The sequence below is a fragment of the Crinia signifera genome, unplaced genomic scaffold, assembly GCF_055691185.1.
Source record: "Crinia signifera unplaced genomic scaffold, ASM5569118v1 HAP2_SCAFFOLD_76, whole genome shotgun sequence".
Classification (NCBI taxonomy): domain Eukaryota; kingdom Metazoa; phylum Chordata; class Amphibia; order Anura; family Myobatrachidae; genus Crinia; species Crinia signifera.
The window spans coordinates 157200-171251 of record NW_028142664.1 but is presented as its reverse complement, the minus strand read 5'-3'; the positions used below and the strand labels follow the sequence as shown (position 1 = coordinate 171251).

General features: G+C 49.2%; 1 protein-coding gene across 1 annotated transcript in view; it reads right to left on the bottom strand.

The window, feature by feature from the left end:
• LOC146056227 (uncharacterized) overlaps window positions 1-10551 on the bottom strand; it is a 97123-nt gene extending 86572 nt beyond the window's left edge. The window contains exon 1 of the mRNA XM_083168357.1: window positions 10413-10551. The gene's annotated coding sequence lies outside the window, so the exon portion shown is untranslated. The remainder of the gene's footprint in view (window positions 1-10412) is intronic.
• Between the last annotated feature and the right edge of the window lie 3501 nt (window positions 10552-14052).

Here is a 14052-nt window from a genome sequence, read left to right as displayed (position 1 = left end):
TTAATATAACACCTCACATACTGGGTGGCAAGCCCCTCTGTACTGTACTGCAGGGTAAGCTCAGCCTGGGCATGAGATAGTGGGTACACAAAATAAGTGTCTCCTGTGCGCCACCTACTCTGAATCTACACTACTGCTCCTTACTTCACTATACTGCTACAACCAGAATTGATCGGGACACAGTGATCTCACCCCCCTCCTGCTAGCTGTGAATCCCGACCTTATCATTCAGCCCATTGGGGAGTCAGTGTGCTCAGGAATGGGTCTTGTGTACATTTGATGTGACGGCCTCCCATACACCCCATTATGTCAAGGCGGATGCTGTGAGACTGTCCTCTTTCTGCATGAGTGCAGCCTGACAGTTCTGTTTATGTGAAATTGCTACCGACCCCCTTGACCCTATTAAGGAATTTATTTAAGAGAAGTCTATGTTCCTGCCTTCGCCATTATGAGATCGCGCAAAAACAAGGTGTCTAAGACAGTGTCCCAGGTGGCTTTTTTCAAACCGTCTCCCAGATCCTCTAAATCTGAAAATGCTCCACCTTCCACATCGTCTCCCACTTCACTATTCCCTACGTCAGCCCCTTCCCTGTCTTCTCCTCTGGAGACCCCAACCCGCAGGGAGCTTCCTGATGATGAAGCGCTGACAGTTGGCACCTTGAAATTTCTACTTACACAACTGAAAGATGAAGTATCCGCGGAAATACGTACATCCCTACAGTCGTGCCAGCGTTCCATAAACGAACTGGGAGAACGTACGGATGCTTTGGAGTTGAAAATGGGGGAGGTGGTTGCTTCCCATAACGATTTGATTGACTCTCATGCTAATCTGGAGACGGAAGTCGCCTTGTTACGGGATAAAGTTGCAGACTTGGAGGATCGCTCCCACAGGAATAACCTTAAGCTAAGGGGCATTCCTGACAACGTCTCTAACAGTAGCCTTCATGATGTGACTTTGGAGATTTTCAAGAAGCTCCTTCCATCGGCCTCGGCTTCCGACCTGTTGATAGACCGGATTCATAGGCTTCCACGAGCCAGGAACGCCCCTGAGGGTGCACCCAGAGACGTCCTCATGCGTGTACATTTCTACCACATTAAAGAGGCTCTCCTAAAAGCGGCGAGACCCTCCTCTGAGACGGCTGCTGCCTTGGGCTCCTATCAGTTGTTTGGGGACCTGTCGCAGGCAACCTTAGCTAAGAGGAGAGCGCTACAACCTATTACCTTATCGCTCAGGAAGGCCAATGTCCTTTACCGTTGGGGTTTCCCGACTCGACTACTGATTGTACGTGAGGGGTCAACCATCTCTATCTCCTCAATGGAGGACGGTTTGAAAATATTGCAGAAATGGAACATCCCGGTAACTCACCCAGGGGACTCTCCAAACCGCCGGCTTCAGCAGGACTGGTCGACGGTGGATTAAGTCCACGCCGGTGGGGAAGGACGCGCCCAATGGCGCCTTCTCGCTGGTGGTATTCCCAAATTATTTGGAAAGTGGATACCCTGTGATACGTCTTTTATTAATAGTGCCCACATAGCCCTAATTATCCTGTTGAATTAAGCATATAGAGCATAATTGTTTTACAACGTACTTATGTTGTTAGCCATGTCTGATGTAGCAAACCGTCAATTGCACTGCATGTGGCGGACCGGCCCCGGTCTCTCCTTGGAGCGCTCCAGGTGTCCTCTAAGATGCGCCCTATACCTCCTGTTGGCGCACTGTATCTGTTCACTAGTCTATGCCGACTTGGGGGACGTGCCGAGGAGTGAGCGGAGGGCCTGCTGTCTGTGGCGGGCCTCAGCACTTGGTCTAATGTTGTTTAAATATATTGTAATATTAAAACTACCGTGGGGACCTCCGCAGGGGGCCTCCTGATCCCCGTTATGTTTCAACCTATGAGCAAGGGCTCTGTGTCCCTGTTGCATTTCTATTATCTTATTCCTGCAATGTTTGATATTGGCATTAAGGAGATCGGTAGAGTTTAGTATAGTCTGTTTAAGCCTGTTTTAATACTAGTTTGGATTTAACTACCTTGGGGTGTTAGGCCACTACCCCCCTTTTTGAACTATGTGTGAGGTACTTTTTGCTTGGTGCCTCTTCTCGACTCTTCTTAGAGTCGCTGTCTTTACATCTCTGTCTCTATTCTCCCTGCTTAACCTATCCTTTCTTCTTACTATCCCTCCTCTCGGGGTCCCAGTGTGGGTGAGTTATTATGAGATTGTACTGTGCCTAGATAGAGTTAAACTTTTACCCAAGTTAGATTATGGTTAACATTCTATCGCTGAATGTGAAGGGGCTCAATTCCCCCCATAAACGCAGAGTTGCTCTGGCCTCCTTCCATAAATTGAAGGCTCATATAGTTGCACTACAAGAAACACACTTTAAGAAATCGTCCCATCCTAAGTTCTCAGATGCTAGATATCCCCAGTGTTATTCAGCCAATGGTCCCCTTAAGAAAGCTGGTGTTGCAATTCTGTTTTCTGTTCACTGTCCTTTCACACTCTCTTTTCAACACTCTGATTCGGAGGGCAGATTTATCATTTTAGTGGGTAAATTGGATGAAGTGGAGGTAACCCTGGTTGCCTGCTATGCTCCAAATACTGGGCAGGTAAAGTTCGTAAGGAGACTCTGCATTGGTGCAGAAGCATACAAGGGGAGCCCTCATTGTTCTGGGAGACTTCAATATGGTCTTGGACCCCAATATTGATAGATCGGGCCATTGCTCTAGAAGGGGGACCCAAGCAGCAGACCACTCCTCCAGGTTTAGGCAGATCATTAATGAATTTGACCTACATGATGCTTGGCGTGCTAAGCACCCAGGGAAGCGAGATTATACGTTCTTCTCTCACCCTCACCAAACTTATTCTAGGATAGACTTAGCGCTAACAGATAAATGGATTTTAGAGTCTCTACGTAAAATTGAAATACTACCCATTACTTGGTCGGACCATGCCCCCTTGTTTATCTCCTGGGATCAATCTCGCTATAGAGCTCCCCCGGGCCCCTGGAGACTGGGTAAATCGGCCTTGTCCCACCCTGAATCCCTTCAGTTTATTAAGGACGCTCTTACTTCCTATATCTCTACTAATCACCCCAACGACACCTCCATATTCAATCATTGGTGTTCGCTCAAAGCGGTAATCCGAGGTTCTGCCATTCAGGCAGCCTCCAGGTTAAAAAAGGCTCAAATCAAAGAGCGCTTACTAGCTGAAGAAGAATTAACTAGATTGGAGTCTGCCCATAAAGCGAACCCCTCAGATAGGGCTCTACATAAAGAACTGGTTCAAGCTAGAGATAAAGTTAATTCATTTTCTATGCAAGAAGTACAAAAGAATCTAGCCAAATTAAATCAGCGGTTTTACATTTTTGGGAATAAAGCGGGGAGCCTTTTGGCGAGGAAATTAAGAGGCCATAGAGCCAGGGCAAAAATTAACCATCTAATTAACTTCCAGGGCTCGAGAGTGGTGGACCCTTTTAGCATTGCGAATACCTTCGCTGATTACTACTCACAGCTATATAATCTCAACTCAGACCCACTTACTTACCAACCCACGACAGCCGACATAGATAACTTTCTGAACAGCATCAATCTCCCAAAATTGGACCGAGACATCGCTGTCTCTATGCTCTCCCTGGTCCACTTCTGAAATAGAGGCTGCCATCGACTCTTTGCCACGAGATAAAGCCCCTGGCCCGGATGGATATCCCTCCACCTTCTATAAATGCTTCAAGTCAGAACTTATCCCTGTACTGTTAACTGTCTTTAGTATAGCCTCGGAATCCAAGGGCTTCCCTAGGGAAATGCTTGAGGCGAGAATAGTGGCGATCCCCAAACCTGGTAAACCTGCAACCTCGGCCCAGAACTTTCGCCTTATAGCCCTTTTAAACACTGACCTTAAACTATTCGCTAAATTAGTCGCCAATCGTTTGGCTCCTCTGCTTCCTGCTTTGGTGGCAGCCGATCAGGTGGGATTTGTCCCGGGGAGGCAGGCACCGGATAATACAAGAAGGGTTTTTGATATTGTGGAGTACTGTAATATGAATCTAGAGCCCTTATTGTTGCTTTCTCTTGACGCTGAGAAAGTGTTCGATAGGCTCCATTGGGGTTATCTTAGTTCGGTTCTGATGCATTTTGGGATAGAAGGTAGATTTTTGAATTCCATACTTGCCCTGTATTCCTGTCCTTCCGCAAGGGTCTTCGTGAACGGCTGCCTGTCCTCTAGCTTTAATATTACCAACGGGACCAGACAGGGTTGCCCCCTGTCCCCACTAATTTTCGTTCTGGCTATAGAACCTTTGGCGGAAAAAATTAGGACAAACAGCCAAATAGTGGGCCCAGTTGTGGGTGAGATTCCCCATAAAATTTGTATGTTTGCAGATGACATACTTTTATGTCTTCTGGATCCTGAGAGCTCCCTCCCTGCTCTACACGAGACTCTGGAGGAATATTCCAAAGTATCCTTTTATAAGCTTAATACCTCTAAGACTGAAGCCCTCCCACTGCATATCCCTCCCGCGGTAACTACAGTATTAAAAGACAAATACCAATATGCCTGGCAGAACAAATCAATTAAATATCTGGGGGTGCATGTAGCTTGGGATCTCAATATTATAGATTGTAATTTTATCCCTTTACTGAATGCTTTTGAAAAGCTCATTACTGAATGGTCCATACATGAGATCTCCTGGTTAGGTAGAGTAGCAGCGTCAAAGATGGTCTTGCTACCTAAGCTCATGTATTTGTTCAGAGCTATCCCTCGGATCCTCCCTACTTCTCTTATTTGTAAATTCAATGCCTTATTTACTAAATACATTTGGAAGGGTTCCAGGCCCAGGATCTCCAGGGGAGTGCTCTCGCTGCCTAAGGACAGGGGGGGGAGTGGCCTATCCGGATATCGAGAGATATCAATTGGCTTGTCGGCTTAGTCAAGCTAGAGACTGGTTCGCGCCGCACTCCCCTAAGCCTTGGGTGGTGATAGAACGCTCTTTCTCCCCAAGACTGGGCCTAAACGACCTATTTTGGATTCCCCCTCAGGTCTCCCCTAAATGGTCTGGCCCTGGGACATCTATCAAAGCTACGGTAACGGTTTGGCATAAAGCTATCACTGGCGCGGAGGGAGTTTCCCTGCCTGGACCCGACCTGTCACTTAAAGCTATGTCGAGACTCATTCCCAACCTGAAGCTAGACTCTTGGATAGAGGCAGGAATAGTGTCCCTTAGACAGATGTACCACGAGGGTAATCTTTTACAGTTCTCTTCTTTACAGGAGAGATACGGGGTACTCAAGCAGGACTTTTATAAATACCTTCAAATACGGCACTGGTTGTCATCCTCATTTAAAAGTACCACGGCCAGCCCCTCCTTCCCTAATTACGTACTCTCTTATTTGACTTCACAGAACCATAGAGGGGGTATTTCAAGATGGTATAGATACTTGGTTACTAAAGGGAAAAAAGGTAAATTACCAGCCCAGCTGAAGTGGGAGGTGGATCTGTCCACTACCTTCACGGAGGAGGAGTGGAACGCTATTCTCTACTCTGGCTTTAAAATGTCTAGATGCCTCCACCACTCTGAGATGTTTTACAGGTTGTGCCACAGAGCGTACTTCACCCCCCAGCGGCTCCACGGGATCTGGCCCACCGTCTCCAAACTTTTCTGGAGGAGCTGTGGCAGTGTGGGTTCCCTGTACCACATCTTCTGGGAATGTGCGTTAATACGTCCGCTGTGGGGTGAAGTGTTCTCCCTTATTAGTGATGTTTTGAGAGTTAGTATCCCTTTGGACCCAATAATAGCTCTCCTACATCATTGTATGCAGCTTCTCAAGGGAGACCTATACATTCTTCGACACATTCTGATAACCACCAAAGCTGCCATAGGTCAACTTTGGAAATCCTTAGATGTCCCTTCCATGCCACATATAATTTCTAGTATTCATAAGCATTTTCTATTCGAGACATCCAACGTTAAATATACATCTTCAGCTTCGTCAATACACCTCAAGTGGTTTAAATGGAGTGAATATAGGGAGTCCCATGGCATTCCACTGTCTCACACAGACACTGCAGACCCAGCAACCCTTCTATCCCCTCCGCACTCTGTGGATGACGGCTCTACTTAGGAGCTAGTTGTCCCCTTATGGCCCCCTGCCTATTGGACCTCTCCGCCTCATAACTCACCCCGGGACCTTTTCCTTTCCTTTTCACCCCTTTCTTTCCCTCTTTTCATCTTTTATCATCTTATTTTTCTCTCCGCTCTTTCCTCCTTTTCTCTTCTTAACTCATAAATTTAAAACTCTTGTATGTTTCACACCTATGTAATTGTAATGTCTTTTTACAATTTATTCAGATATTTTGCACAATCGAAACCAAAACCAAACATTGGTTACTGATTCTATTGTTATATGTGTTCAAGAATCAATAAAAAGTTATTATTGAAAAAAAAAAAAAAAACACATTTCTAAGTGCATAACCCTAACTCCTACCTACCCAGAATTGACCTATGTCATCCCTAGTGCCTAAACCTTAACCCCCCCAGCCATTCCTAACGCACATACTTGCATTCAACATTCCGGCGTAGGCATTTCCAATGATCTTGGTGTTCTGGGGCAGGACTCCTAGTGGTAGTCGGTATGCAGGGGTGAGTATTGTGAATGCTAGCATACCCACCGCCCCAGTGCTAACTAAAAAGTTACAGCCAGGACCATGCTCAACCTACAGTACATACCAGCTTGGCCAATGCTGATGGACACCTGTCCACAGAGGGACACCTTTACACATAATGATGCTACTTTACCAGAGCTGGGATGCCATACTCAATCCCAAGGCTGCTATTTTTCTTTCTCCGGCAAGATCAAAATGGTGGCCAGATCTGGCGGTATGTCATAAAGTTGTTTACTGCCACACTTCAAGCACTTTTGTGAAAAAAAAAACGCCGGTAATTGTGTATTATCACAGCGCCTGGCTATGCTACCTTTTCAGCGCAGGCTAAGCTACGTTAGCGTAGCCCAACAGCTGCCTAGCGTAGTCAGCGTAGTGACTCCGCGGCAGCCCTGCGTAGTCAGTGCAGTGTCCCCATCAGGCAGCTAGCCAGCGTACTGTCCCCAGGAGAGCTGCGGCTCTGTCCCCAGCATCCCTGGCCAGCCTAGTGAGTGCCTCTCACACAACGCTGGTAACCGCCAGATCCCCTGCGCTGGCAGACACCAGCGGAGAGGGGATCATGCGGGTCTGAGACGTCTCAGTAATTATTGCGGCAGGGTACGGCAGGGTTAGGGGTTCGGTAGCACGTGCGTCTCCTGCGCAAAGGGGGGGGGGGGTTTGGCAGCAAGTGCGTCTCATGCACAATAAAGGAGTCATTTGCCAGTGCTCCATGTTACATACTGGCAAATGCCTCCATTTAAAACCCCCACTATCCACGTCAGCCTGAAGCGCGGCGAGCGTAGCAAGCCCCGCAAAGGGGACGCGTTGATGTGTTACGTGTCCTCCCGACCTTTTCATACCCCCACTATCCACGTCAGCGGGGAGTTGATTTTAGAAAAGTGTGGCAAGCGCAGCGAGCCACCGAGTCCGAAGCGCGGCAATAGTGGGGGTATGAAAAGGTCAGGAGGATGCTTGACGCTGCACTCACCGCACTTTGGGCTGGCGTGGATAGTGGGGGGTGTTTCAGGAACACATTCACACCTGTCATGTCAGGCAGGTTAAAATGGTCAATGGTTCCCACACAATACAATATGCGATCACTGACTACGCTAACTGCATAACACTGACTGACTACGCTAACTACGTAAGCTCCGGCTCGACGGGCAGGAACACTAAACTACGCTGGCCGCGGGAACACTACGCCTATTTTGACAGGGACGCTACGTAACGGGCACCGCAATAACACACAAGTACCAAAAAAAAAAACAAAGTAATTTGACATATTAATAAGAGTAGGGGTGTAGGCAGGCGTATACGGAAAGAGGTTAGTGTGTGCGCTTATTGGATCATAGTAAAATCGGGGTCGTAATATAGCATAATGGAGCTGCTTTAATGCTATTTTGGCTTCAGGATGGCGAATTAAAAGGCCGTCATTCCATAGGATGCAGCCGTCATTCCGCGTCAGGTGACATGTTTACGAGAGTAGGGGTGTAGGCGGGCATATTTGGAAAAGGATGGGCGCGTGCGCTATGGGGATCACCGTAACATCGGGGTCTTAATATCGCATAATGGAGCTGCTTGAATGCTATTTTGGCTTCAGGATGGCGAATTAAAAGGCCGTCATTCCATAGGATGCAGCCGTCATTCCGCGTCAGGTGACATGTTTACGAGAGTAGGGGTGTAGGCAGACATATTTGGAAAAGGATGAGCGCGTGCGCTATGGGGATCACCGTAACATCGGGGTCTTAATATCGCATAATGGAGCTGCTTTAATGCTATTTTGGCTACAGGATGGCGAATTAAAAGGCTGTCATTCCATAGGAGGCAGCCGTCATTCCGCGTCATTCTGCATGTAAAATATGTGTAATGGTCTTAGCAAGAAGTATACCAAAAATATAGTTGATATGTGCAATAATTTCAGAAATATTAATATAAAAGTCATTTTCTCCCATTATAGTCAATTGGCATTCCTTATCTGCAGACAACACTGTCATTCCACTGTCATTCCACTGTGCTATTTTAATGCTATTTTGGCTTCAGGATGGCGAATTAAAAGGCCGTCATTCCATAGGAGGCAGCCGTCATTCCGCGTCATGTGACATGTTTACGAGAGTAGGGGTGTAGGCTGGCATATTTGGAAAAGGATGAGCGCGTGCGCTATGGGGATCACCGTAACATCGGGGTCTTAATATCGCATAATGGAGCTGCTTTAATGCTATTTTGGCTTCAGGATGGCGAATTAAAAGGCCGTCATTCCATAGGAGGCAGCCGTCATTCCGCGTCAGGTGACATGTTTACGAGAGTAGGGGTGTAGTCGGGCTTATTTGGTAAAGGATGAGCGCGTGCGCTAAGGGGATCACCGTAACATCGGGGTCTTAATATCGCATAATGGAGCTGCTTTAATGCTATTTTGGCTTCAGGATGGCAAATTAAAAGGCCGTCATTCCATAGGAGGCAGCCGTCATTCCGCGCCAGGTGACATGTTTACGAGAGTAGGGGTGTAGGCGGGCATATTTGGAAAAGGATGAGCGCGTGCGCTATGGGGATCACCGTAACATCGGGGTCTTAATATCGCATAATGGAGCTGCTTGAATGCTATTTTGGCTTCAGGATGGCGAATTAAAAGGCCGTCATTCCATAGGATGCAGCCGTCATTCCGCGTCAGGTGACATGTTTACGAGAGTAGGGGTGTAGGCGGACATATTTGGAAAAGGATGAGCGCGTGCGCTATGGGGATCACCGTAACATCGGGGTCTTAATATCGCATAATGGAGCTGCTTTAATGCTATTTTGGCTACAGGATGGCGAATTAAAAGGCTGTCATTCCATAGGAGGCAGCCGTCATTCCGCGTCATTCTGCATGTAAAATATGTGTAATGGTCTTAGCAAGAAGTATACCAAAAATATAGTTGATATGTGCAATAATTTCAGAAATATTAATATAAAAGTCATTTTCTCCCATTATAGTCAATTGGCATTCCTTATCTGCAGACAACACTGTCATTCCACTGTGCTATTTTAATGCTATTTTGGCTTCAGGATGGCGAATTAAAAGGCCGTCATTCCATAGGAGGCAGCCGTCATTCCGCGTCATGTGACATGTTTACGAGAGTAGGGGTGTAGGCGGGCATATTTGGAAAAGGATGAGCGCGTGCGCTATGGGGATCACCGTAACATCGGGGTCTTAATATCGCATAATGGAGCTGCTTTAATGCTATTTTGGCTTCAGGATGGCGAATTAAAAGGCCGTCATTCCATAGGAGGCAGCCGTCATTCCGCGTCAGGTGACATGTTTACGAGAGTAGGGGTGTAGGCGGGCATATTTGGAAAAGGATGAGCGCGTGCGCTATGGGGATCACCGTAACATCGGGGTCTTAATATCGCATAATGGAGCTGCTTTAATGCTATTTTGGCTACAGGATGGCGAATTAAAAGGCCGTCATTCCATAGGAGGCAGCCGTCATTCCGCGTCATTCTGCATGTAAAATATGTGTAATGGTCTTAGCAAGAAGTATACCAAAAATATAGTTGATATGTGCAATAATTTCAGAAATATTAATATAAAAGTCATTTTCTCCCATTATAGTCAATTGGCATTCCTTATCTGCAGACAACACTGTCATTCCACTGTCATTCCTCTCCCATTATAGTCAATTGGCATTCCTTATCTGCAGACAACACTGTCATTCCACTGTCATTCCTTTTAGTACATCCGCCGGCACCGGGAAGGGTGATCCCTGGAGAGGACAAGGGCCTGTGCAGTGCTGTGAGCTGCTGACCTGTAAGGAGCGGAGGCTGCGCAGCTGTGTGACCAGGAATGGCGCCAGGAGAGCCAGGCTCCTCCAAGTCCCCTACTGCTGCCACCTGCCAGAGGGAAGGGAACCGCGCTGCCCCCACTAGCTGCCAACCACAGGAGGAGCCCCAAACCCAGAGAGAACAGAATGATGTGTGCTGCCGAGGTGTCCTACATAGTGCCTGCCCGTGGAGGAGCCGAGAGTGTGAAGACTAGAACCTCGAGGAAGAAGGTGCTGAAGGGGTAAATTACCTGGGAGCACACCCAGCCGGAGGATTCTCCCGGGGTTGCTCCGAAGAAGATAGAGGACGCAGCAAGTGGAGACCAAGGCGCGCAGGCACCGCGGAGGACACCCTCTCTCGAGGAACCAGAAGTGTGGAGGACACGCAAAGGACCCCTAGCTGGAGAGACCTGTAGAAGCCCCCTCAGTGGTGCAGAGCTGCCCTGTGAGCTGCCTGCCCGAAAGTGAGCTTTGAACACGATGCTACATCAAGGACAGGAGCTGCGCAGAGGACAGGTGACAGCCCAGCAGAGGAGAGGACAGAGGAGGATCCCCAGCCTGATAGGATCCAGTGGTGGACGCAGAGGCCGACCCAGAACAGCACGACAGGCGGAGCCGAGGACGACCCAGCACCTCCTGCTGCAGGAGCCGAGGACACAACTAGCAGAGCACTGCAGTAACTGTGATTTACAGAAGAGGAACTATCTGGGATAATTAAAAAGTTCTGTAACACAATGCAGTAACTGTAATTGAAGGGGATCTATACCTACGTAGCAGAGGAGCAGTCACAGTCATTACACCGCACTTGCAAACTTCATGTTACAGTGGTTTGGTGCGATGCAGAGCATCCCGGGTGTGCTGTGGTGCGAGTCCAAAAGGAGTTGTGGGTGAGACAGAGAAGCGCTACAGGTGGCGGGGAGTACCACCCTATCCCGGGTGCTTGTGCCCCTCCTTCCTGATATTGCCACATAGTCCTTACGCTGCCATCTCTGCCCATGGCATTCCTCCGCCCCACGAGGCTGCCCCATAGAATTCCACTGCCCACTCTGCCCATAGTATTCCTTCCCTTCCTCCGCCCCTAGCATTATGCTGCCCACTCTGCCCCCTAGCATTCCATGTCCACACTTAGGTCGACAGTCATTAGGTCAACACCGTTGGGTCGACAGGTAGCAAGGTCGACATGTGTGAAGGTCAACAGGTGTCTAGGTCGACATGGGACAAGGTCGACATGGGTTTTGGTCGACAAATGCGTTAGGTATACATGGGTTAGGTCGACAGTTCGACATGGGGTTTTTTCACTGTTTTTTTCCCCCGAATGTCGACCCAGTCGACATGGACACAGTTGGAAGTCAACTGCAGCCCCTCACATCGCTTGCTTCGGGCACGGTGCCTCGCTGCGCTCGGCACACTATTTTGCTCTCCCACCATGCCCTAGTGGATGGTAGGGCATGAAATACCACCTGTCGGCACAAAAAACAGTGTAAAAACCCATATCGACCTAACCCATGTCGACCTAGACACCTGTCGACCTTCATCCATGTTGACCTTGCTGCCTGTCGACCCAACAGTGTTGACCTAATGACTGTCGACCTAACTGTGGTCGATAATACGACCGTATCCCGAGCTCATCACGGGTGGAGGGTAATGCTGTGTACACACGGGGAAATATGATTGCTGGAGATATATTGCTAGCAATATATCCCCAGCAATCATATTGCTCAGTGTCTCCTTGTCATCAGCGATGACAAGGAGACACTGCTACGGGGCGGAGGGGGAGCGCAGCAGCAGCAGACGCTGCTGTCACTTTGATGGGAGGAGGGAGGGAGCAGCCGCACGGGGCTGGGGAGATCAATGCTGATCTCCCCGGCGCTGACCTTCCAGCACAGCGATCGCGGGGAAAGCCGCTCCTGCGACCAGCAACCATTAGGCAGTGCACACGGGAGCGCGCAGCTGGCGATTTATCGCCACCTGCGCTCCAAATCACTGGCAATATGGTCGCTCAGTGACCATATTCCCAGCGATTTCACACAATATTGCTCCCGTGTCTACACACCTTAAGTGTTAAATGTACTCTATTATATATATATGTAGTTTTGTATTTGTTATTTGATCCTGAAGACGGGGGCTGCAACCCCAAAAAAGTAGATCTCCTATGGATTAAAATTTGTCCTACCTTTTCTACAAACAATACAGTCTCTGAATGCTGCTTTCTTCGTTCATCCATCTCTGCCCCCTAGCATTCTGCTGCTCACTCTGCCCCATGGCATTCCGTTGCCCATTCTGCCCCATAGCATTCCGCTCCCCACTCTGCCCTGTAGATATTCCGCTACCCGCTCTGCCCAATAGCATTCCTCCGCCCCATAGCATTCTGCTGCCCACTCTGCCCCATAGCATTCCTCCTCCCCATAGAATTCCGCTACCCGCTCTGCCCAATAGCATTCCTCCACCCCATAACATTCCGCTGCCCATTCTGCCCCATAGCATTCCTCCACACCATAGAATTCCACTGCCCACTCTGTCCAATAGTATTCCACTGCCCACTCTGCCCCATAGCATTCATCCACCCCATAGCATTCGACTGCCCACTCTGCCCCATAGCATTCAGCTGCCCAGTCTGCCCCATAGCATTCATCCACCCCATAGCATTCGACTGCCCACTCTGCCCTATAGCATTCAGCTGCCCAGTCTGCCCCATACTATTCGACTGCCCACTCTGCCCCATAGCATTGTCAACATCAAGGACACATCAAGACACATTAAGACACATTGAGGCAACATCAAGGACAAGAGCCGCGGGGAGGACAGGAGACAGCAGAGCGTAGGAGAGGACCCAGGAAGATCCCTAGCCTGGTAGGAGCCGGTGGTGGAACTTGCATAGGCCGACCCAGAACAGCACGACAGGCAGAGCCGAGGACGACCCAGCACCTCCTGCTGCAGGAGCTGAGGACACAAGACAAAGCCTCACCTGCTGTGGTGCGAGTCCAGAAGGAGTTGTGATGCAGAAGCGCTACAGGTGGCAGTGAGTACCCCCTTATCCCGGGTGCTTGTGCCCCTCCTTCCTGATATTGCCCCATAGTCCTTACGCTGCCCATGACATTCCGCTGTCCACTCTGCCCTGTAGATCTTCCGCTACCCACTCTGCCCCATAGCATTCCTCCGCCCCATAGCATTCTGCTGCCCACTCTGCCCATAGTATTCCTTCCGCCCATAGCATTTCTCCGCCCCCTAGCATTATGCTGTCCACTCTGCCGCATAGCATTCCGCTGCCGACTCTGCCCCCTGGCATTCTGCTGGTGACTGCCCCATGGCATTCCGCTGCCCACTGCCCTGTAGACCTCCCTCTCTCTCTCTCTCTCTCCCAGAAAGAATAAGCAGCACTCACCAGTCAGTAGTTGAATGGAGGTACAACCTCCATTGGCAGACCTCGCCCACTGCCCACTCTGCCCATAGTATTCCTTCCCTTCCTCCGCCCCTAGCATTAAGCTGCCCACTCTGCCCCCTAGCATTCCACTGCCCTCTCTGCCCCCTAGCATTCCACTGCCCTCTCTGCCCCCTAGCATTCTGCTGCTCACTCTGCCCCATGGCATTCCGCTGCCCATTCTGCCCCATAGCATTCCACTGCCCA